The sequence below is a fragment of the Brachypodium distachyon genome, chromosome 4 (assembly GCF_000005505.3).
Source record: "Brachypodium distachyon strain Bd21 chromosome 4, Brachypodium_distachyon_v3.0, whole genome shotgun sequence".
In the NCBI taxonomy this organism is placed as follows: domain Eukaryota; kingdom Viridiplantae; phylum Streptophyta; class Magnoliopsida; order Poales; family Poaceae; genus Brachypodium; species Brachypodium distachyon.
In genome coordinates, this window is record NC_016134.3 from 39,085,921 (window position 1) to 39,111,112 (window position 25,192).

Genomic DNA, 25,192 nt, shown 5'->3' on the forward strand with positions numbered 1-25,192 from the left:
GGGGTTCTTCGACCCAGTATTTCCCATGGCCTTTGAGCTTGTCAAAGGTTCTCGTCTTGAGTCCCCACGACACTTCCGTGTTGGCTCGCTCCGCCTGCCCGTTACTCCTTGGGTGAGCAACGGACGCGAAGTTTATGTTGGTGCCCATGCCCTCGCAGTAGGCCTGGAACACCGCGCTCGTGAATTGCGTGCCATTGTCGGTGATGATGCCGTTAGGCACACCAAACCGGCACACAATGTTCTTGAAGAACTTGATGGCTGTCGGGGCAGTCACCTTCCGCACTGGTTCCACTTTCACCCACTTTGAAAACTTATCGATGGCCACGAGCAAGTACTCGTAGCCGCCGACTGCTCTCGGCAGCTTGCCGACGATGTCCAGCCCCCAGACCACGAATGGCCATGAGGACGGGATGACCTACAAGGCCTGCGCTGGCTGGTTGCTCTTCTTCGCGTGGAACTGGCACGCCTCACACGTCTTCACCAGCTGCTCCGCGTCGGCCAGGGCCATGGGCCAGTAAATACCATGGCGAAACGCCTTGCCGGCCAACGCCCGGGAGGCCACATGGTGGGAGCATGTGCCTCGATGTATCTTCTCGAACAGTGCGCGCCCTTCATCTTGGGGCACGCAGAGGAGCTTGACTCCATTTGCACGCCTGCGGTAGAGGTTCCCGTCCACCACGGCGTACATCTTGGCTTGCTGAGCCACTCGCTCCGCGGCGACGTCGTCTTCTGGGAGAGCCTCCCCCTCCAGGTAGCGGGCGATTTCTACCGCCCAGAGAGGGGTCTCCCTGCCAATGCATGCTGCTACATCAGCAGCATGGACCCCCGCTATTGTGGGGTTTCCTTTGGTTGCCGGAGGGGCTTCCCCGGCAACCAGCTCAGTGGCGACTGACGGCGTAGCTTGCCTGTGCCAAAACACCCCCGCCGGAGGCTTCCGGCGCTCTGCTGCCATCTTGGACAGCTCGTCAGCCGTGAAGTTGTCCCTCCGCTTGACGTGCTCAAATCGCAAACCCTTGAACTTGCGTTCTAGCTTGCGGACTTCCTCCACGTACGGTGCCATCTGCGGGCAGTCGTAGTCCTTGTTAACCTGGTTGATCACGAGCTGAGAGTCCCCGCGAACGACCAAGCACTTGATGTCCAGGGCGATAGTTGCCCGCAACCCGGCGAGCAAACCCTCGTATTCCGCCGTGTTGTTGGTGGAGTTCAGGAAATTGAGTTGGACAGCAAACCTCAACTGATCCCCCATCGGTGACTCGATGACAACTCCGGCGCCGGCTCCCTGGAGGCTGAACGCGCCATTGAAGTAGAGGACCCAGTGGCCTTCGTCCAGCTTGCCTGGCAGGCTGGTCTCCGGCACCTCCTCTTCTACACCCGTCGACGTCCACTCTGCGACGAAGTCCGCTAGGGCCGCACTCTTAATGCTCTTGGAGTTGGTGAACTGCAGATCGGACTCCGATAGCTCCATCCTCCACTCGGCCACCCTTCCGGTGGCTTCACGGTTAGTGAGGGCTCGATCAAGGCAGAACCCCGACACTACCGTGACGTGGTGTGCCTAGAAGTAGTGGTGCAGCTTCCGGGACGCGAGCAGAATCCCCAGGAGGAGCTTCTGCACCTGCGGGTACCTCGTACGGGCGTCGCGCAGCACCGTGCTGACGAAGTACACTGGGTGCTGCACGAACCGCTTGCACGGTGCTGAAGTTGCCGGCTCGGGGGCGGTACCCAGATCCGAGGCGGTTGCCGGGGGCCGTTCAGCTCCCTGCCTCGCAGGCTCAGTCCCTGGAACATCTTCCTCCCTCTCGGCAACCAGCACCGAGCTGACCACCCGGTCAGTCGCTGCTAGGTAGAGTAGCAACAACTCGCCTGGCTTGGGGGCGACGAGGACGGGCGGCGACTTCAGGTATTGTTTCAGATCCTGGAACGTTGCCTCGGCCTCGGGGGTCCACTCTATCGGGCCCTTCTTCTTCATCACTTTGAAGAAAGGCAGGGCGTGTTCGCCCAGCCTTGAGATGAAGCGGCCCAGCGCGGCAACACAACCGTTGAGGCGCTGGACATCCTTCACCTTGCGGGGAGCCTCCATCTTCTCGATAGCTTCTATCTTCCGTGGGTTGGCTTGTATCCCCCTATGCGAAACCAAGAAACCCAAAAGCTGACCCAAGTCTACACCGAAGGTGCACTTCTCAGGGTTCAACTTGAGTTTGGTCCTGCGGAGGTTATCAAACGTTTCCCGTAGGTCATCAATCAGCGAGTCCCCGCGCTTCGATTTGATGACGATATCGTCCATGTAGGCCTCCACGTTCCGGCCTAGCTGGGGTCCCAAACACTCGCGCAGCACGCGCTGGAATGTTGAGCCCGCATTCTTCAACCCGAAAGGCATGCACGTGTAACAGTAACAGCCAACCGGGGTGATGAACGTTGTTTTCTCCTCGTCTTTGACTGCCATTTGAATTTGATGGTAGCCGGAAAAGTATCCAAAAAGCTCCACAAGTCGCAACTAGCAGTGGAATCAACTATCTGATCGATGCGGGGTACAGGGAAAGGATCCTTGGGACATGCACGGTTAAGATCAGTGAAATCTACACACATGCGAAGCTTATTTCCCGCCTTGAGTACTACTATAGGGTTAGCTAACCAAGTGGGGTACAGAACTTCCCTGATAGCCCCTGCAGCCTTAAGCTTGTCCACCTCTTGCCTGATGAAATCCTTACGCTTCTGCGCTTGCCGGCGGATCTTCTGCTTGACGGGGCGGGCGTCCGGACGCACCGCGAGTCGATGCTCAATCACCCCCCTAGGGACTCCGGGAAGGTCCGACGGCTCCCAAGCGAACACGTCATCATTCTCCCGGAGGAAGGTGATGAGGGCGCTTTCTTATTCGGCAGTAAGGTTTGCACCGACGGTGACGGTGCGCTCCTTTCGGCCGGCTTGGAGGGGCAGCCTCTTCACCTTGGTGGCCTCCTCCCGGAGCTTATGGCCCTTGCCGGGGCATGAGCTCGAGCATGCGCTTCCCCCAGCAAGCTCTTGCGGGGCAGTAAGGGCCTTCTTCGTTGTCGGGCCGTCGCCCGGCAAGCCTTCATCCCCGGCAACATCTTCGTCACCGACGTCGGCCGTGGCGGCGGCTCTGACAACCTCGCCAACACACCAGGCCGCGTCCTTGAGATCGCACCTGATGGACAGGACGCCGTACACGGATGGCATCTTCATCACGCCGTAGGCGCAATGGGTCACCGCCATGAACTTGATCAGCGCCGGCTGACCAAGGATCCCGTTGTAAGGCAACGGGGTATGTGCCACGTCGAACACTATGTGCTCGGTCCTGAACGCTTCCCGGGACCGAAGGTCACCGGCAGCGTGATGCGCCCCAGGGAGCGCACGATCCCGGGGTTCACCCCTCGGAACAGGTCGGTGGGCTTCAGCTGCTCTACCGGCAACTGGAGTTTCTCCACCAACCTGGCGGACAGGAGATTCAGCCCCGCTCCGTTATCCACCAGTACCTTGGTCACCGTCATGTTGCTGATGATCGTTGAAACCACGAAGGGTATGACCCCAGAATCCAGCTGCCGTGCTGGGTGATCGGCACATGCGACCACCTCAGCGGCTGCTGCGGCTCTGTGTCCGGCAATAGTGCGCACATGTCGCGGGTGAGGCGCTTCACCGTGGCGTGACATGGGAGGGCGTAAGCTCCCCCATGGAAGCAGGCGACGCCGCGAGGCTCCTGAAAGCCCGGCTCGTCGCTGCCGGTGCAGTCGGACTCGCGCTGCTCCTCAGCACGAGCCCTGTCTCGTCCCCGGGGAGGGCGCTCCCTGCCAACGCGGGCTTGGCCGTGTCCCCCATGGGCTTACTCCCTGCCTGCGTTGCCGCCGGCAGGCTTTGGTCCCGCTCTGGGGTCGTTCGGGCAATCCCGGGAGAGATGCCCGATGTCGCCGCAGTTGAAGCAGGCGCCGGCTGCTCGACGCTCCTCGTGGCGCTGCTCGCGCAGCTGATTGATACCCTGCAGGATGCGGCAGTCCTGCGCGTCATGGGTGGAGTTGGCATGGATGGGGTAGCGGAGCGAGTCGCCCTGCTTGCCGCCGGACCCGCCACCGGGTGAGGCCTTCTTTGCAGGCCTCGCAGCAGCCCCCGACTCTGCGGCGAGGACTTGCTTCCCGCTGCGCTTGCGGGAACTCTTCTTCTGCGAACCCTCTCTCGGGCTCGCGGCAGCCTTAGCTGCAAGTTCGGGCGCTAGGCGCCCTTCCTCAGCCATGGCACACAAGTGTGCCAGGGCGTACAGATCCTGCGTCGTCTAGATCCGATGCGTGCTCAGCTTCTCGCGCATCTTGGGGTCACGGACGTTGATGGCGAAGGTGTTGACGATGGCAGCAACCTCCGCCTCCGGGATGGAGTAGGAGAGACTAGAGAAACGGTTGACAAAGCTCCGCAGCGTCTCTCCCAGCTTCTGCACTACAGTGTGCCGCTCCGCCATTGTTCTCGGGCGCTTGTAGCCGCCCTGGAACGCGCTCACAAACTGCTCGTGGAGGTCCGCCCAAGTGCCGATGGACCCAGCAGGCAGGTTGAGCAGCCAGGTTCTCGCTGATCCTTTCAGAACCATTGGGAACCAGTTGGTTCTGACCTTATCGTCGGCGCCGATGGCATGCATCCCCAACGTGTAGGTCAGAAAGAAATCCTTGGGATTCACGGTCCCGTCGTACGTACCGAGCGCGAGCGCTCGGAACTTGTGGGGCCATGTCACCAGCCGCAACTCACGTGTAAACGCGGTGCAACCGTCCTTGAGACCCAGAGGAGCATCCACCTGCTCCTGTGGGCGTTAGCACTCCACCTCGCACCGGCGCCGGCGCTCCAGACGCTGACGCAGGTCCTTCAAGATGCCACGCGCGTCACCCCGCACGACGGTGGGTGACGAGTCCGAGGACCCCTCCGGGTCCCCGCCTCCCGGGCCTCCCTACGGGGGAGGGTTTTCCCCTTGCCGCGAGGCACGGGGCGCGTCTCCGCGCTCCGGGTTCTGCCCGCGGCCTGAGCCTGCCGGGCCGCATTCGCCCTGTGGCTGTTGGGCGGCGAACGTGAGGAGCGTGTCCAACTCGGCGCTCCATGCCTCGTGCACCGGCGTGCCTTGGGCGGCTCGTAGCACACCATGACTCGCGCGGCGATGATGGCCTCCGCTGGCGTTTGCACGGGAGGTTGCCGGTTTCCCAAACGGTTGCCCTCCGTTCTATCCCCGGACAACCTCGGCTGAGCCGGACGCGAGCTGGTTGGCGTCGCCCGCGACGCTCCGTGCTCCTCGTGCGGCTGCTGCCGCTGCTGCGGTTCGTCGGCCTGCGGGCCAACCCGCTGCAGGGCACGGGCAGCGTTGAGACCGCTCGCGCGGCTGGCTTCGGCGCTGCGAGCTGCCGGCCCTCTCGACCGGTTATCAGCCGACGGTCGAGGAGGCGGCGGTGGCAACTGCGAGGGCTGCACTCGGGCAGGCTCAGGATCACCCTGTTCCTGCGATGCGTGTGGCACATCGTGCAACCGCGTGTGCGCCGCTGGGGCCGCACGCGGGTCGATCCTCGAGTCACCTGCCCGCTTGGGGGGCATGGTGGCCGGCTCTGTCGTCGAGAAAGATGAAGCCGATGTTGGTGCAGACGTCGCTGCCGGCGGTCACCGGCGAGCTCTCCTCACGTGCCCCCCTACCTGGCGCGCCAGATGTCATCGTGCAGGGCTCCGACACCGGGGGTGTGCGGGCACCCCCTTTTAGGTTCGGCAGTGGGCTACGGGGATCGCTCCGGCGATCGCCGACGGGGCCAATGCGAAGCTTAAGAACGCATCAAAAACGCTATCAAGGACACATGCACACACTTTTTACCCAGGTACAGGCCACCTTGCGGTGTAAAACCCTACGTCCTGCTTGTCTGTGCTTGTATAACTGAAAAATCGGCTGTTTTACAGGTTGCCGCGGGGAGCCCTCGGGTGGTCTCTTTTTGGCTAAGTGTGCTATACTACTTTAGGCTACTACTAGTGGAGAACTGCTTGTTCGTTCAATGCGCTAGCCGAAAAAAAAGGAACCCTTTGACCGCTGGCGGGTGTCCTCCTTTTATAGCCAAGGGGATACCACAGGTGCCACGGTGCGTGGTTTATAAGTGGCAAGCAAGGAGCTTAGGCAGTTCCTCCTCGGTCCGCTGGCATGTATGCATGGACGCCAACACCGCGGCTAGGGGTCTAAGGCCTAAAAAATAGGACTGGACAGCCACTGTTCGCCTGACGGGACGGGTAACGCCCCTCCTGTCGGCTCATTAAATGCATCGTGCGCTTCACTCCTTGCCCTGCCGAGGCTGCACCCTGGGCACCTGTCGTGCGCCCACGTGGTGTCGCACCAGTGGCACCCGGGGTACCACTGCTGCGCGACACGTAGGCCCCTCCCCCGGTTTCCCGGGGGAGGTCTCATCCCGAGGAGCGCCGACGAGCTTCCCGGCAAGCTACCAGCCCGAAAGGGGCTAGCGGGGCTTCGGGGAATATTCCCGATTAGGCACCTCCCGGGAAGCTGCTTCCCGGGAGGAGATTCCCGGGTGCGCCTAGCCCGGGTGCTTCCCGGGTTGACTTGCGGGGACGGAGGTTCCCGGACACGTGCCCCCACCTCGGGTCGTGGGGCCCAATGGACAGCGCCGCGTGGGCGCGGAACGCGCGGTCCCACCAAGGTAAGGAGTAAGGCGCGCGGCTCAGGAAACGAGCCGACCGGCGGGTAGTTACCCGTCCGATCCAAGGAACAGTGGTTGTCCAATCCTACCCTAGGGTGTTAGGCCCCTAGCAGCGGAGGTGGCACCCATGCATGCCACCGGCTCACCGGGGAGAGTTGCGTGCCTCCCCGTTGGACACTTGTAGCCCATGCACCGTGGCACATGTGGCATCCCCTTGTGTATAAAAGGAGGACCCATGCCAACGGTCAAGGAGGTTTTTTTTAGACGGTTGACGGGTCAGGCAGTTGGGAGGATAGCGAGTTGGTCAGTTGGTTCCAGTAGATAGCAAGCATAGAATAGTAAGGAGTACTTAGACATTGAGAGGAAACCCGGGAACTGGCCCGGCAAAAACTTGTAAATGCTTGATCCGCAATCAGTATCAGTTCAGACAGGCAGGACGTAGGGTTTTTACACCTCCCGGTGGCCCGAACCTAGATAAAAAACGGGTGTGCATTTGTTCTGGTACTAGCGCGCCCTCTTGGCACTTGGCCTCACCGGCCCCATAGGGCCTCATCGGCCGTGCCGGCGATAACCGGGTCTCTGCCCCAGACGCCCTTACCGAACCTTAAAGGGGGACGTGGCTGCACGCCCCCGGTGTCGGAGCACCGAGCGACGACATCTGGCGCGCCAGGTAGGGGGCGCGGGAGTGGACGACATCTGGTAGATCACCGGCAGCAGAAGTTCCCATCGGCATCGGCTTCACTCTTCTTCGTCGACGAGCCTTGTCACCATGCCCCCCAAGCGGGCTGGTGATTCCCGCATAGACCCGCGTGAGGCCCCAACGGCGCACATGCAGTCGCATGATGTGCAACCCGAGTCGGGAGCTCAAGAGAATCCCGAGCCCTTGAGGGTGCAGCAAACGCAGCTGCCTCCACCGCCTCCTCGACCGTCGACCGACAATCGGCCGAACGGACCGGCTGCCCCCAGTGCCAGAGGCAGTCGGGCGAGCACGCATGGCGTCGCCCGGGCCAGCCATCGGGTTGAGTTGCGGCCCGAGGATGCCCCGCGGCAGCGGCACCCAGAGCACGCCGCGTCACGGGCGACCCCTGGAGGTTCGCACCCTGCGCACCCGGAGGCGTCCGGGTCCAGGGCAGGAAGCAGCCGTTCGGGAAACCGGTTGCCCCCCGTGCAATACCCGGCGGAATCCATCGTTGCCGCACGCGTCATGGTGCGGTACGAGCCGCAGCAAGGCACACCGGCAAATGAGACGTGGGGCGAGGAGTTGGAAGCGCTTCTCGCCCTGGCCGCCCAGCAGCCGCAAGGCGAGGGCGCCCCGGTAGGCACCGGCCACGGGCCGAACTCAAAGCGCGGAGGCGCGCCGCGCGCCTCGAGACAGGGGGAGAACCCTCCCCCTCCTCAGCGGGGCCTGGTAGACGGGGGCCCGGAGGGGTCCTCGAATTCATCGCCCACCGTCCCGGGGGGCGATGCGCGTGGCATCTTGAATGCCCGACAACAGGAGGATCTGCGCCCGCGCTTGGAGCGCCGGCGCAGGCGCGAGGTGGAGCGCCAGCGCCCACTGGAGCAAGAAGACGGTCCCATGGGCCCAGACGACAGCTGCACCGCGTTCACACGCGAGCTGTGGCGGGTGATGTGGCCCCATAAGTTCCGAGCGCCTGTGCTCGATACGTATGACGGGACCGCAAACCCCAAAGATTTTCTCCTGACCTATACGCTGGGCATGCATGCCATCGGCACGACGACAAGGTCAGGGCGAACTGATTCCCGATGGTCCTGAAGGGATTAGTGCGAACCTGGTTGCTCAACCTGCCCGCCGGGTCCGTCACCACCTGGGCAGACCTGCGCGAGCAGTTCGTGAGCGCGTTCCAGGGCGGCTATAAGCTCCCGGGAACCATGGCGGAGCTGCACACAATCGTGCAAAAACCGGGAGAGACGTTGCGGGCCTTCGTCAACCGCTTCTCCAATCTCTCCTATTCCATCCCGGAGGCGAAGGCGGCCGCCATCATCAATACCTTCGCCATCAACGTCCGAGATCCCAAAATGCGTGAGAAGCTGAGCACGCATCGGATCCGGACGACGCAGGACTTGTACGCCTTGGCCCACAAGTGCGCCATGGCCGAGGAGGGGCGCCTAGCACCCGAGCTGGCAACCCAGGCTGCCGCGAGCCCTGGCGAGGGCTCGCAGAAGAAGGGTTTTCGTAAGCACAGCGGGAAGCAAGTCCTCGCTGCGGAATCGGGGGCTCCTGCTGCGAGGGCCACGAAGAAGGCCTCGCCGGGGGGAGAGTCTGGCGGGAAGCAGGGCGACGCGCCCCGCTGCCCTATCCACAACAACTTCACCCACGACGCGCAGAGTTGCCGCGTCCTGCAAGGGATCAAGCAGCGGTGGGAGCAGCGCCCCGAGGAGCGCCGCGCCGCCGGCGCCTGCTTCAATTGTGGCGACATCGGGCATCTCTCCCGAGATTGCCCGAACGACCCCAGAGCGGGTCCGAGGCCGGCCGGCGGTGGTGCTGACAGGGTTGAACCCAAAGGGGGGCGCAGCCAGCCCCTCGTTGCGCGGGAACGCCCTCCTCGGGGGCGTGATAGGACGCGCGCCGAGGAGCAGCGCGAGTCCGACTATTCCGGCGGCGACGAGCCGGGCTTTCAGGAGCCTCGTGGCGTCGCCTGCATCCATGGGGGAGCTTACGCTCTCCCATCCCACGCCGCGGTGAAGCGCCTCACCCGCGACGTCTGCGTGCTGTTGCCGGATGTGGAGCCGCAACAGCCGCTGAGGTGGTCGTACGTGCCGGTCACCTTCAGCGCCGCCGATCACCCGGTGCGCCAGTTGGGTTCCTGGGTAATACCCTTCATCGTCTCGCCGATCATTAGCAATATGACGGTGACCAAGGTGCTGGTGGACAACGGAGCGGGGCTTAACCTCCTATCCGCCAGGCTGGTGGAAAAGCTCCGGCTGCCGATGGAGCAGCTGAAGCCCACCGAACCGTTCCGGGGGGTGAACCCCGGGATCGTGCGCCCGCTGGGACGCATCACGCTGCCGGTCACCTTTGGGTCCCGGGAAGCGTTCAGGACCGAGCACATAGTGTTCGACGTGGCGCATACCCCGTTGCCCTACAACGGGATCCTTGGTCGGCCGGTGGTGATCAAGTTTATGGCGGCTACGCATTGCGCCTACGGCGTGATGAAGATGTCGTCCGTCTATGGAGTCCTCTCCATCGGGTGCGATCTCAAAGACGTTGCTTGGTGCGTTGGCGAGGTCGTCCGGGCCGCTGCTGCAGCTGACGCCGGCGACGAAGGTGTTGTCGAGGACAACGCCTTGCCGGGTGACGCCCCGGCAATGAAGAAGGCCTGCGCCACCCCGCAAGGGCTAGCCGGAGGAGGCGCAGGCTCGAGCTCACGTCCCGGCAAGGGGCGGGGGCTCCGGGAGGAGGCCGCCAAAGTGAAGAAGCTGCCCCTCCAAGCCGGCGACAAGGAGCTCACCGTTACCGTCGGTGCGAACGTGACCGCCGAATAGGAAAGCGCCCTCGTCACCTTCCTCCGGGAAAACGCCGACGTGTTCGCCTGGGAACCGTCGGACCTTCCCGGAGTCCCTAGGGAGGTGATTGAGCATCGGCTCGCGGTCCGCCCGGACGCGCAGCCCGTCAAGCAGAAGATCTGGCGACAGGCACAAGAGCGGAAAGATTTCATCAAGCAAGAGGTGGGCAAGCTCAGGGCTGCCGGGGCGATCAGGGAAGTTTTGTACCCCACTTGGCTGGCTAACTCTGTAGTAGTGCCCAAAGCAGGGAATAAGCTTCGCATGTGCGTAGATTTTACCGATCTTAATCGTGCATGCCCCGAGGATCCCTTCCCTGTACCCCGTATCGACCAGATAGTTGATTCTACCGCTGGTTGTGACCTGTTGAGTTTTCTGGATGCTTTCTCCGGCTACCATCAAATCAAGATGGCGGTCGAGGATGAGAAAAAGACAGCGTTTATCATCCCGGTTGGCTGCTACTGCTATACATGCATGCCTTTCGGGTTGAAGAATGCAGGCTCCACATTCCAGCGCGCTCTGCGAGAATGTTTGGGGCCCAGCTAGGCCGCAACGCGGAGGCCTACATGGATGACATCGTCATCAAATCGAAGCGTAGGGACTCGCTGATTGATGACCTGCGGGAGACATTTGACAACCTCCGCAGGATCAAGCTCAAGTTGAACCCTGATAAGTGCACCTTCGGTGTCAACTCCGGGCAGCTTCTGGGTTTCTTGGTTTCGCACCGGGGGATACAGGCCAACCCGACCAAAATAGAAGCCATCGAGAAGATGGAGGACCCCGCAGGGTGAAAGATGTCCAACGCCTCAACGGCTGCGTATCCGCGCTGGAACGCTTCATCTCCAGGCTGGGCGAGCGTGCCCTGCCTTTCTTCCGGGTAATGAAGAAGAAGGGTCCAGTCGACTGGACTGCCGAGGCCGAGGCGGCGCTCCAGGAACTCAAGCGATACCTGAGGTCACCGCCCATCCTCGTCGCCCCCAAGTTGGGCGAGCCGTTGCTACTCTACTTGGTGGCGACTGACCAGGTGGTCAGCTCGGTGCTGGTTGCCGAGAGGGAGGAAGACGTCCCGTGGACTGGGGCTGCGGGGCAGGGGGCTGAGCAACCCCGGCGCCGCGGAAGCAGTTGGTGCAGCGCCCGGTATACTTTGTTAGTACGGTGCTGCGCGACGCGCGGACAAGGTACCCGCAAGTACAGAAGCTCCTTCTGGGGATTCTCCTTGCGTCCCGCAAGCTGCGCCACTACTTCCAGGCGCACCGCGTCACGGTGGTGTCCGGGTTCTGCCTCGAGAGGACCCTCACCAACCGTGAAGCCATCGGGAGGGTGGCCGAATGGAGGATGGAGCTGTCGGAGTTTGACCTCAACTTCGCCAACTCCAAAAGCATCAAGAGCACGGCTCTGGCGGACTTCGTCGCGGAGTGGACGTCCACGGGCGTAGAAGAAAGTGAGTCGGAGACCGACCTTCCCGGCAAGCTGGACGAGGGCCACTGGGTCCCCTACTTCGACGGTGCGTTTAGTCTCCAGGGAGCGGGGGCCGGGGTCGTCATCGAATCACCCACAGGGGACCAGCTGCGGTTCGCCGTCCAACTTGACTTTGCTAACTCCACCAACAACACGGCGGAGTACAAAGGCCTGCTTGTCGGGCTGCGGGCTGCGGTCGCCCTCGACATTAAGCGCCTGGTTGTTCGCGGTGATTCCCAGCTTGTGATCAACCAGGTGAACAAGGACTACGATTGCCCTCAAATGGTGCCGTATGTGGAGGAGGTCCGCAAGCTGGAACGGAAGTTCAAGGGTTTGTGTTTCGAACACGTCAAGCAGAACGACAACTTCGCTGGTGATGAGCTGGCCAAGATGGCAGCAGAGCGTCGGAAGCCTCCGGCGGGGGTGTTCTGTCAGAAGCAACCGGCTCCTTCAGTCGCCCCCCAGCAGGCTGCCGGGGACGCCCCTCCGGCAACCGAAGGAACCCCTGCAGCAGCAGGGGTCCATGCCGCTGATATGGCGACATGCGTCGGCAGGAAAATTCCTCCTTGGGCGGAAGAGGTCGCCCGCTATTTGAAAGGGGAGGCTCTCCCGGAGGATGACGTCGCCGCGGAGCGCGTAGCGCGGCAAGCCAAGATGTACACTGTGATAGACGGCAGCGTCTACCGCAGGCGCGTGAATGGTGTCAAACTCCTCTGCGTGCCGCAGGAAGAAGGGTGTGTACTGTTGGAGGACATACATCGAGGCACATGTTCACACCATGTGGCCTCCCGGGCTCTAGCCGGCAAGGTTTTCCGGCATGGCTTTTACTGGCCCATGGCCCTGGCCAACGCAGAGCGGCTGGTGAGAACGTGCGAAGCGTGCCAGTTCCACTCAAAGAAGAGCAACCAACCAGCCCAGGCCCTGCATGCCATCCCGTCCTCATGGCCGTTCGCGGTCTGTGGACTGGACATTGTCGGCAAGCTACCAAGGGCGGTTGGCGGTTACGAATACTTGTTTGTGGCCGTCGACAAGTTCTCTAAATGGGTGGAGGTGGAACCAGTGCGCAAGGTGACCGCCCAGGCGGCCATCAAGTTCTTTAAGGGCATTGTGTGCCGGTTTGGTGTTCCTAACAGCATCATCACCGACAACGGCACGCAATTCACGAGCGCGGCGTTTCACGCCTACTGCAAGACATGGGCACTAAGCTGCGCTTCGCGTCTGTCACTCACCCAGGAGCAACGGACAGGCAGAGCGAACCAACGCAGAGGTTCTGCGGGGGCTCAAGACGAGAACCTTTGACAAGCTCAAAGGCCACGGGAAGCACTAGATCGAAGAACTCCAGCCCGTGCTGTGGTCCATCCGGACCACACCTAGTCGGGCAACGGGCGAAACTCCTATCGCCCTTGTCTCCGGGCAGAAGCGGTGCTGCCCCTCGAGCTCAAGTACGGATCTCCCCGAGTACGCGCGTACGGCGACACCAGCCAACACGAGCAAAGGGTCGACGATCTAAACTTCATCGAAGAGCTTCGGTGCCGGGCTGCTATGCGAGCCGCGCGCTACCAGCAGGGACTCCGTCGTTATCACGACAGACGAGTCCATACCCGAGGGCTCGAGAACGGAGACCTTGTCCTACGCCGGATACAAGGAACAAAGGCCGGGAACAAGTTGACTCCGAAATGGGAGGGCCCCTTCCGGGTAGTGCAGGTGACTAGGCCGGGGGCTGTCCGCCTGGAAACCGAAGACAGCTTGCCGGTGCCCAATAGCTGGAATATTGAACACTTGCGCAAGTTCTACCCATGAAGCGGCGGAGCCCGACCCTCAGGTGATGCCTCCGATGCATACCTCTCGAACTAGTGTAACCGGGCAGCCCCCGTGTGTAAACCGCTAGTTAATTGTGAATAAAGATAAGTGTTTCACCCCTGAGCTTTGTTTTTGCCTTGTTCATTCGCGTGTTTTCTCCCTCTCGCCTCCTGCTTTAAGTGCACAAAGGTGTCTTTCCATACTTGGTTGTGACCAAGGGGCTGTCGTGGCCTTGAAACGAAAACCCGTTGCCGGATCGTTCCGGCACGGGCCATGCCGTTGGCGGGTTTCCCGCAACGTGCATCACTGGTCGTGCCGTTGGCGGGCTTCCCGCAATGTGCATCACTAGGCGTGCAGTTGCTCGGCCTCCCGCAGCATGCACTGCGCAGTCGCTGTGCCTGGGAAAGGAAATGCTCGCATCCAAGTTTGGCATCGACCCCTTTGTGCCGGGGGCTGGGAAGCAGGAGAGATTTTTCTGATTTACCTGTGTTACTTGTTTTCGTAAGTTTCAAAACTTTTTGCAGCACCCCGGACCTGGTAAGAGTCTAACCTGCAGGAAAGGGAGGAATCTTGTACACTGTGGTGCCCGTGAGATGCCCACGGGTCGCACCATACACTGGTGCATTGTGGTGAGGGAGGACCGCAACACAAGGGTTCGCCGCACTCCGAGGCTTCTGAGTTGACAACTTGCTGCCGCGTGTGCCGCGGTTACCGGGTAAGCATGGCGGCGGAAACTGCGCCGCGTTCGAGGGAAAGGCGCCACGGTGCCGCGCGGATCCGTCGCGCGCGGTGGCAAGCCAGCCTCCCGCGTCTATAAAAGGCGCGCCCCAACTATGGGACGGCTCAGAGCGAAGCCGGGTTTGGGGCCGTGAAGGCAGGTGGTGCATCACCCCATCAAGCCCACCCCGAGGGGCGCCACAGAGACACTCGAAGGGGAACTCCGGGTCCCAGAGATGAATCCGCGGGAGGATTGTCCTGGCAACCTCCCGGGCGCAGTTGGCGACTTCGTTAGAGCCGTACGTGGCGATCCAGACATCGAGCGCCCCGAGCTTCCCCAACAAGTCGGAGAAGAAGGGGATCAGCGTCGTGACGTCCGTGTCGTCCACCTCCGCCGCCTGCAGCTCGAACTTGGGCAGCAGGTCGCGCAGCGACTCGACGATCATCGCCAGCTTCTCTGTCTCGAGCTGCCGCTGCCCGATCAGCGTGCCGTGATGGAGTCAGGCATCTTGAGCAGCCTTCTTGGCCTTGCTGACGCGGCCCTCCAGCTTCGCAAGCTCTAAGGCCTGGGTCGCGTTGGCCTCGCCGGCCTTGGCGAGCTCTTCCCAGACGGCGGCCAACTCGTCCTCAAGCCCGGCCACTTTGCCTTTGACCGAGTTGAGCTCGGCCTCGTGACGAGTCGCCGCTCTCGCCGCATCCTCGGCGGCCTTGACCTGCACCTCCAGCAGGACGCGGAGGCCTTCGATTTCGCCGCAGTAGTTCGTGATCAGCTCGCTCTTCTTGTCTAGCCGTGCCTGGGCCGTCGCGAGCACCTCGGCATGCTCCTTCCGGGACGCTTCTAGAGTTGCCGCCATTGCGTCGAGCCTTCCTTGGAGCTCCGTGTGCTGGACCTCCAGTTGCCTACAGAGCTCGGTCTCCGGGACTACCGGCTCCCGAGCAGCCTTCAGGGCTTGCCGGGCCAGCCGCGCCTCCTCTTTGGCGAGGCGCGCCTCCTCGCGCAGCCGGGAGAGTTCGCGCCGCTCTCTCTCGACAGCCTCCCGCAGCCGAGTTGATTCTTGGCGGCGGTGTGGCGCTCCCTCACCTCGTTATAGGAGGTGACGAAGGCGAACTGCTAGTCCCGGACGGCGTCCTGAAACCGGTGCCCCCGCTCAAAGACGCTCGAATCCCAGGTAACAGGGTTCCAAGCGACCCCGGCGAGGGTGCCGAGGTCGATGCCGGGGAGAGCCCCCGAGGATGATGAAGCCCCAGCTGCCGAATTGGAGCTGGGCGCGGGGTCGCCAACTTGCTCCCGGGGGTCTTGCCGTCCTTCCCCGACAACTTCCCCCGCGCCTAGGCTCCGGGGCACCAGGGTTGGAGAGGGCTCCCTGCTTCCGGCGGGGGTCGTCTCCTGTTGGACGACGGGTGAGCCCGAGCCGGCCACGTCCGCGGCTTCGGGCGTGTCGCCGGGTGCCGCCGCGGCGGCGGCAGTCTCCACTGCGCCGCTGTGTCCGTCGCGGCGGGGCCGGACGTGGGAGCCGTTTCCGACTCCCCCTCTGCCCCCGCGGTCCCGACGACCGAGTCGCGGTCGACCACGGCCGCGCCTGTTCCGGGCGCCGGCGCACTTGTGCCTGCAACCGTGGAAAGCATGAGGGTCGGCGATGGTTGGTGCTATCAAAGGCGAACAAGGGCGACCGGGGCGGTTACCTTGTTCGGCCGTCTAGCTTGCCGATGCAGCCTCCCCTACCTCGCCTGCGCCAGCGGGAGCGTCCAAGGGTCTTGCCGCGGGCGAGTTGCCACCCGCTGCAGAGAGAGAAGGTATGTTCGTGAATTTGGCTAACAGGAATTGCAGTTGCAGAGAATCAACGAAGACATACCCAGTGCCGGCTCTGTCTCCGCTGGGGCTGGGTTACCAAGGGACGCGCCAGCATCGACGCTGGACCCCGAGGCAGCGGGATCGGTGGCACCGCCAGCGTCAGCGCGCGTCCTCTTGCTTGGCGAGCCAGGCGGGGAATCGCTCCTCACCCTCTTGCTGGCGCCCGCCGGCGAGGAGGACTTCGGAGGGTGGCGCCGGAGCGCGAAGCCCCGGAAGACCCCCCGAGCGGGCGGCGCCGTGGGCGCCCACGGTGTCGTCGTGATCCGGAGAGCTCCAGGTGTCGATGACGATGCCGCCGCGACGCCGGGCGCCAAGCGCGCGGAGGCCCCCGCTACAGGAGCAAAGGCCGTCGTCGGGGCGCCGGTGGCCCCCGCACGTGCTGATGTTGCCGGGGTACCGGCAGGCACCCCGGGACCGGTTCCCGCCCCGGAGCTGGCGGCCGCCGCCAAGACAGGGGCCGCCGCCGAGGCACTCGCGGCCCCTGTTGCCACGGATGCCGTCGTGGTACCAACGGGCGCCCCAGGAGCGGCGGCCACCGCCAGATTAGTGGCCGCTGCCGGGGCGGACGTCGCGGTTGAGGAGGTAGCTGCGGCCGCCGCGAACGCCCTCGACCTTCTCACGATCAGGGGCGCACTGTCGCTACTTTCCTCGTCGTCGTCCTCCACGGCGACGACTTCCAGGGACGCAGCCACCTGCCCGCCTCGTCGTCCAGCGACCAGAGGGAGGGCCAGCTGGGCTCGGACCCGCCCTCGCTCTCCTCGAGCACCTGCTTCCCGCGGGGTGCTTGCGGGGGAGTGTGCGGGACACGGGTGGGGGTGTCGTCCATCAGCCCCCACTCGTTGCAGGGCGGGAAGGCGCCGACGATGTCGCTGAGTGCCCTGACGCCGGCATGGAGAGCGGAGACCCCCGGCGGGAACTCCGTCGACTGGAAGACCTCGCCGGAGATCCCCCTCACCCACGTCCTGAGGGACTCCAAGTCCATGCCATCCGCCTGGAGGCGTGTCCTGTCCCCGGAGCCCGTGTAAATCCACGCGGGCCGGGAACGCAGCTGCACCCTGGGCGCCTGTCGCGCGCCGACGTGGTGTCGCACCAGTGGCACCCGGGGTACCACCGCTGTGCGACACATGGGCCCCTCCCCCGGGTTCCCAGGGGAGGTCTCATCCCGGGGAGCGCCGACAAGCTTCCCGGCAAGCTACCAGCCCAAAAGGGGCTAGCGGGGCTTCGGGGAATATTCCCGATTAGGCACCTCCCGGGAAGCTGCTTCCCGGGAGGAGGTTCCCGGGTGCGCCTAGCCCGGGTGCTTCCCGGGTCGACTTGCGGGGACGAAGGTTCCCGAACACGTGCCCCCACCTCGGGTCGTGGGGCCCAATGGACAGCGCCGTGCGGGCGCGTGGCGGGCGCGGAACGCGCGGTCCCACCAAGGTAAGGAGTAAGGCGCGCGGCTCAGGAAACGAGCCGACCGGCGGGTAGTTACCCGTCCGATCCGAGCAACAGTGGTTGTCCAATCCTACCCTAGGGTGTTAGGCCCCTAGCAACGGAGGTGGCACCCATGCATGAGACAATATCGATAACATTAATTAATTCAGTTAAACAAATGTGTTGAATTTCAGAACAGTCGCCTGGATGAACCAAAATTACCACGAATTCATTCAACCAAAATATGTTGAATTTCAGAACACTCAACAGCTCATGCGATTTTGAATAAAAACCATAATTTTGTTACAAATAAACGAACTGAAGACAATTCCTTCCCAATCTAGAAATGCCAGCACGTATACCGTACCAGGATAAACACTGTCAGGCTCACAGGAGGTCGTAGTAACTGATAATCTGATACTCCCTCTGTCCCGAAATAAGTAGTATTTTCTACCTTCACCCTGGTTGATCAGGTACCGAAGTGTTGTGAAATTCCCACAAGATGTCATTTCTAGATCCGGAAAACGCAAAGCATGAACAGAAAGAATGCATGTTATCCTTTCTGAATAAAGTGAAATATTCCCATCAAAATGTTCCATTTGCTAACAAATCAAACATTCAAACCTGATGGGCCCATTTGGCACCTGCAAATGTAGTATACAACATACATCGGCAGTAATCAAGATCTAGGCTCAACCTTGAGAACTGTCAGATACCGGCGGCAAAAACCGAGCCATATATACTCATGAATCCTGATAGTGTCTCGGGGCATTGTCCGAAACGCAAATAAAATCACCACCTCGTCAGCTCAATCGTTCTTCTCCTCAAGATCACCTTCCAAGGCAGCATCTTTGTTGTCCAGCGGAGAATTACTGATCTCCAGTGACCTCAGGAAGTTAAAGTACGCATACTTGATGTCAAACTGCATGTCATACCAGTAGTTCACAGCAATGGTGAGCCCGTTAGGCCCGGGGCTCTGGCTGACATGGTGAAACCACATGCTCGGCAAGTAGAGCATCTCGCCAGCACGGACGGTGCACCGTATCGGCCTGGGCCCCTCGAAGTAGAGCGGGAAGGATGAGACCTGTGCTGCCATCTCCTCCGGCGACGCCGGGTACGGGTCCACGCTGCTCCACGGCACGATCCTCTCGGGCTCTTCCATCTCCAGCTTAAGCCCCGTCAGCTCCTCCTCTCCTTCGTTCTCCGCGACGTAGCGGGCGGCAGGGTAGTCGCGGACGTAGAGGCGGTGGTGCTCGGTGGGGGGCAAGAGGAGGAAATGCTTCTCGCCGGAGAGGACGGCGTAGACGTTGTCGTAGTGGTCCTTGTGGAAGGAGGTGACGGAGCAGGAGTTGCCGATCCAGAGGTTGACGGCCTCCGGGAGGCAGCCGAGCGCCTCGCTGGCCCAGGGCACGTGCGCGTCCACGTCGCCGGCCACCGCCGCGTACTCCCCGCGCAGGCAGTCGTCCTGCTGCTGCGCGTACGCCACCAGGCCGCCAGCGGCCGCCGGGCCGGAGCCCCTGATGAGCCGCACGGCAGTGGGGAAGTCGACCCGGCGGACGTACGCGGACGCGAAGCACCTGGCGCCGGGGAGGCGCGGATGAGGGGCGAGGGCGTCGGCGCGGCCGTCGGGGGTGAGGTGGAGGGAAACGTCGGTGGAGCGGAGCGCGTCGGTGAGGTAAGACTCGGTGGGCCAGAGGGAGGCGGCGGGCCAGTGGCGGGTGGCGGCGGCGGAGACGAGGAGCGGGCGGCCAGGGGAGACGTGGTCGCGGAGGAAGGCGAGCGGGGTCGGGGGCAGGTCGGCGCGCTGCACGGACTCCGGAGAGTGGAGGCCCAGCAGGTCGCGTGATTCCGCCCACAGCTCCCGCACCGCGCGCTCCATCTTGAGGTTGCTCGGCTGGTGTTGCGGATTTTGCCGGCGGCGGCGCGGCGGCGGCACGCGCATCGAGCGGTTCAAGGAGCAGGATAGCGGGCTCGTTATGTTATGGGCCCTTCTTACATTTGACCACTCGTTATGTTATGGGCCCTTACACAAACCAGTCTGCCGGTCTGGTTTGTGTATGACTCAAGGCTCAACCTAATCTAGTTGGGCCTATTGCTCCTGTGAGGTGGGCAGTAATGCAAGGCAGGTTACATAAATAAAGGCCACGAGTGCAAAATTGTGACACCATGATTATCTGGAGTACCTTCGCTCAAAAATAATAATTCTGGAGTACCTCTTATTCTCAAAAAAAATGGAGTACCTCTTGTTCTAAAAAAAAACTGGATTACCTCTAACAAGATTATCGATTATCTTGTTCTTAGAAAAATATCCGGAGTTTGAGTTAAAAAAAGGATTATCTGGAGTTTTCCTTGGAAAAATGGACTATCCTTTTTCTTTTAAAAGGAGAGATATATTTTACTCAGACTAGGGGGTGCATGTGCACTTTCCTCCTATTGAGGGTGCACAGCCTATATATGGAAAGCCAACTTGCACATTTCTATTAAAGGAAGGTTTTGGTCCCTTCAGTACCCCGCCACGCGCGCCACCCAGTAAACCGTCCGCCTGCCTGGAAATCCACCCCCGCGCGCAGCAGGCAACAAAAACAGCGCGACACCTTTTCCCAGTCGGTCTCGGTCCATCTCCATCGGACATGCCCATGAACATGCTCTAATCCAATTGAAGAAAAAAGGAGAAAAGTTGGCTGGCCCCGGCGTCCAGTTCACAACATGTATTTGGCAAATTCTTCCGGGCATACATGCAGGGACGTAATTAATCAACAAATTTAAAAGCAAACTCTGAATTTATCATTTAATCAACAAACTTGGCATGCGTAGAAAACCCTATATTTTCAGCAAAAGAACACATGCAACAACTCAGACCAAAAAGCAACTCTGAACCTGTCAGGTAAGTTATAACTGCAGAAAGGGAATAACACATGCATAGATCATTTTTAGACTTTTGGTTCCCAGCAATAAATTGAAAAACAAACTCTGAACATGTCAGCTACAAGAACTAAACAAGCAGTAGCTCTGATGCATACAAGCAGTAGTGTAGTTTCGTCCAGAAAAAATAGCGGCCAGCACACAAATGCCCAAACTTGCTCACATGGAGCTGGTGCCTTGGCTTTAACTTGCTCGCACGCAGTTGGCACCTTTGCCTTTGCTAGAACTTGCTAAAGAGGAGCTGGTGCCTTGGCTTGAACTTGCTCGCATGGGCCTGCTGCCTTTGGCAGGACTTGCAACTAATAAAAAACAAGGACAAATAATCTTACTTGCAAAGCAACCTGCAGGTGGGTTTGAACAAGTTAATTGGAAAAAATGCCTCACTGGATAATCAAAAACAGAAAGCGACAAAGTAAAACCACACATCAAAGATCTTGCATGTTTAGGCAAGAAACCAATTTAAAAAAATCTCATATTAAGGTTGCATTGACAAGTTAAAAATCTGAAGCATTCAAAAGCAACTATGTTAGCTCACTGCCAACTATATTAAAAAGCAAGTACAGGACAAGTGTGAGCAACTTATATTGAAAAACCAGGGCACACATGTATTGATAAAGATGAAAGCACGGAATCACCTCTTGCCCTTGCCTCTGGGGCACCTACGCTGGATCTCAGTATTCTTGGGAGCCTGCGCACATAAAGCCCGTGTGAACCAAACCACCCACCGAAAATTCAAGTAAAGTCGGCAAAGTTGCTCAAAGAGACTAAAAGCAACTTATAATGCACGAGCATTTTGAAGCAGCTCCTAGTCAAAGTTTGCCTAGTCAGTCATGCAAATTGTGAAAAAGGGTCGAAAAAGTTGCTCAAACAGACCAAAAGCAACTTATAATTAACAACAAGAGCATTTTGAAGCAGCTCCTAGTCGAAGTTTGTCAAAAGGTTGCCTAATAGGTGGTGCAAAATCAAATTCAAGAATCCTGATCAACTTCAACTTATAATAAAAAAACGCATGAGTGGTGGAGGGTGCTAGTAAATAAGTTGCCTAATCGGTAATGATAATGCAACTCCTGTTTAGAAAAATAATAGAATTCAATTAGCTAAAGCAACTTATAATTAAATAAAAAGAAAAACAGAGAAACACCTACTGCTCAATGGTTTGCTGATCGGCGATGCAAAAAATATTCAAAAACCCTAACAATGTAAAGCAACTCCTGATGATTTATCATATAACAGGGAACAAAACATCAACGGTGGTATACCAGAACTAAAAACAGCTCATGTAACCCCATGAATAGTGGATTTGAACCCCATGAACACACAATGAAACAAATGGATTTGCAGAACTATATTGCTTGCTGCCACCTATATTAAAAAAAAGGAACTATAAGGCGATGCGTGAGCGACTAAATAATTAAAAGAAGCTACATTAAGTTAAAAAGCTCTGAGAGAGAGAGAGAGAGCAGGTATATTGAGAAGGAAAACGCGACAAAGATAAAGCTAAACATATGTATAAGCAACTAATTAAGAAAAGGTCCTAATAAGTTACCTAAAAGGCTAAAACACAAAGTTGCATTAAAAAATGCAACTATATTTGCTTATGCATATGTTTAGCTAAGGAAACTTGTAATCCAAAAATAGAATAGTGAAGCTAATCATAGTCAATAGTTTGCCTACCGTCGAAAGGAAACTTGTACTCCAGATCCAGAAAAAAGAACAAGGAAACAACTCCTAGTCAATAATTTGCCTAATGAGTCAAGCAACTTCTATTAAAAAAAAGGTCGATTAGCGAAGGCAACTTATAGTCCAGAAATAAGAATGAGTGAAGCAACTACTAGTCGATAGTTTGCCTAACAAGTCATGTAACGGCTATTCAAAAAGAACTCAATTAGCTAAGGCAACTTATAATCCAAAAAAAGGACAGTGAAGCAACTCATAGTCAATAGTTTGCCTAATCAGTCATGCAACTGCTATTCAAAAGTAGCTCGATTAGCTAAGGCAACTTATAATCCAAAAAAATGCGTAGTGGGGGAAACTCCTAGTCGATTATAGTATAAGTACAAGCCTGTGAGTTGTATGAATCGGTGAGACATTATCATCGCCATCATTATAATAATTTCGTAATCCGGAATCATCGGTGCCTGAAAAAATGCTAGTGCATATGGTGTCTCAGATTACAAACATATGAATCTGATATACATGTATCAGCGTATATGTTCCAGATTACAAATATATGAAACTGTAAGCACCAGTGCCACTAGAGGCCATATGATAAATTTATACGTATCAGTGTGTGAGAGATAGATATAAATCTGTGAGATATATGTTCCTCTCACTAATACTCATTTTGTAATCTGTTAATTTGCTTGCCGGATATTGATGCTAGCGGAAATCAATGTTGAATATTGATTTATGTTCCAATCATTTATGGTCATTTGTAATCTGTAATCTGCTAATTAACTGGTGCTAGTGAATATTTATGCTAATTAGTGCTGTCTTAACTGTTTTAGACAGCTAATTGGTGCTTGCTGAAACTCTACTGTTAACTGATGATGGCACCACCAGTGATGTCTAGAAACAACAGGAACTGTACACAACTGATGCTAATTGATATTGGAAGAGAACGAGGCCAATTCCTTCGCTAACTGATGCTAAATGGTACTGCAGTTAGCATTAGTTCTCTAGTGCTAAGTAACTAATGATAATTGTAAGCTAACCCTAGAGCCCCCAAAATTGCTTCCCGCTAGATAAAACCTAGTCTGATTTCAGAAGGCTTTGCCTAATCGGCTAATTTGCATTTGTGGGCTCTGATTCGATGCAAATGGCAAAGCAAATCCGAAGAGTTTAGCTCTTATCCCCTCTGAAACTTCATGTGTTTTGGACGGCAAAAATCTGAAGAAAAAAAACATTAAGCACGACATCCCAGACTAGGCGACACATCCAAAAAATTGGCGCGTGATTTGGCCCCCAAAACCTGGCCAAACCCCAGAGGAAACACATGGAACATCTCCTGTGTTCTACGCACTGATATAGCACATGATTTTGCCCACCAAAAAATCTCCCTGCTGCTCCCCGGGGAACCGAAACCCTACGCCTAGACCCCAACCCAACAGCTGCAACTCGCACCATGGAGGCTGTGGGGAATTTGGACGGGCGATTGCTCTCCTCCGCAACATGCAGCCCCCCCTTCCCGGCCACCCAAAATCCTAACGAACTCACCGGTGCGCTCCTTTCGTCGCTGCGGAGAAAATCGACGCCAACCACGCTGCTGCTCAGGGGATCCCGCGATGCGCACCTCTCGCGTGCAGCTCCTAGTCCGACACAGCGGCCGCCCCCTCGCCGCCGAACGAAATCGCGGGCGAGATCACAGCCGGAAGCGCCTGTGCGGAGGAGAAAGAGGGAATAAACGGGTGGGGGAAAATGAGGAGGAAGAGGAGCAGTGGGGCCCCACTCGAAACGTGTGTCTAAACCTGTCCGAAAAACAGTGCTCCGGTAGAGAAACGATCTGCTCCGACCGCAACCCATCAGCCGGCTCTGCTGCGTGTGCGCCCGACCACGACGAAAAGTGCATTTCAAGCATTTAGAAATCTTTTTTTATAGGAGGTACCCCCGACCTAAAATAGTTTACTTAACCTCAATGCCACTACTATCAGAGTGGATCTTTTTCTCTAGGCAGGGTAAAACAGCCCAAACAGCACACCACTATCCAACTCCCTCCTACAAAACTTGCAATCTCATGAGCAATACGATTTTCCGATTTATTTAAGTTGCTTGAGGAGCATCTAGGCAGGGTAAAACAGCCCAAACAGCACACCACTGTCCAACTCCCTCCTACAAAACTTGCAATCTCATGAGCAATACGATTTTCCGATTTATTTAAGTTGCTTGAGGAGCATCCACCTCTCATCTGATCCATTTGGTTGGAACAGAGTTTGCATATGATACATTGCCATCCATCGAAGCCAACACATGTCCCGATGGGCTAGACACTAGAATAAATTGTTTCATCCATCTATTTGATAAATTAAAATCTATGAAGAATCTTTTAGTTGTGGGGATGAGCTCATGTCCCCCAATCACAAAAGGAGCAGTTGCCAAAAGATGCTAGTTGGAGGACGTGTCGGTTCACCATTTGCCAATGGCGTGGTTGAAGAATGCGAATTTAGCACAGATAAATATTAAGGTTGCTCATAGTGAGAGTAACATAACTAGTATCATAATATGATACCAATAACATAACATTTTTCAAGACACAATGTCTCTTGCAAAGTAATAAATGAATGCACTATGATACCAATCCTTATGATACTATGCACTATGACCATAGTAACATAGAGGTAGTATCATTACTACACTATGTTACTCCCACTATAACTAGCTTTACTACTAGGAAGAGGCTGGTCGCTACCACATTTGTATGGTACAATTGTACAGCTAGACCTTGTTTATCCTCAAGTACAACCACATCATCTACAGGTGTATTACTACTGCTACTAAATAAGTTATATGTTTGGAGACCATCCATACTCTGACATGAGGCAGCTGAATTATATATGACCAATTCATGACTTGTGTTAAGCTTAACAAACCTCTAATTTATATAGTTGTTGGCAATCATACCAATTGTTTGTTCTAAAAGAAATGAAGTGGGATTAATTGTTTAAAAAAAATGTACGCAATCCACGTATATTTCACGGTCATATCACCTACATGAACATATACACGGGCTTGAAAATATTGGAAAGTCTACTTAGCCACTTAAAGCCAAAAGCTTGTATTTAGGGCACCCACAAGGGCTGTCTCTTATTTGAGATTTGTTGACGTGGAGGAGAGAGAAATACGAGAG

The 25,192-nt window shown here is 57.7% G+C and overlaps 1 long non-coding RNA gene across 4 annotated transcripts; it reads right to left on the reverse strand.

Annotated features, from left to right (window-relative positions):
- Window positions 1–17,674: 17,674 nt before the first annotated feature.
- LOC100821254 lies at window positions 17,675–23,886 on the reverse strand. Of its 4 annotated transcripts, none has more exons than XR_002960099.1 (4): window positions 23,566–23,886; window positions 21,609–21,711; window positions 20,985–21,037; window positions 17,675–20,648 (listed from the first exon to the last, which is right to left on the reverse strand). It is a non-coding gene; the product is annotated as a jmjC domain-containing protein 7 (long non-coding RNA). The 4 variants fall into 4 exon arrangements; XR_002960097.1 differs by having other exon boundaries at window positions 17,675–20,690; window positions 23,566–23,881; XR_002960098.1 differs by lacking the exon at window positions 21,609–21,711 and having other exon boundaries at window positions 23,566–23,882.
- Window positions 23,887–25,192: the final 1,306 nt, after the last annotated feature.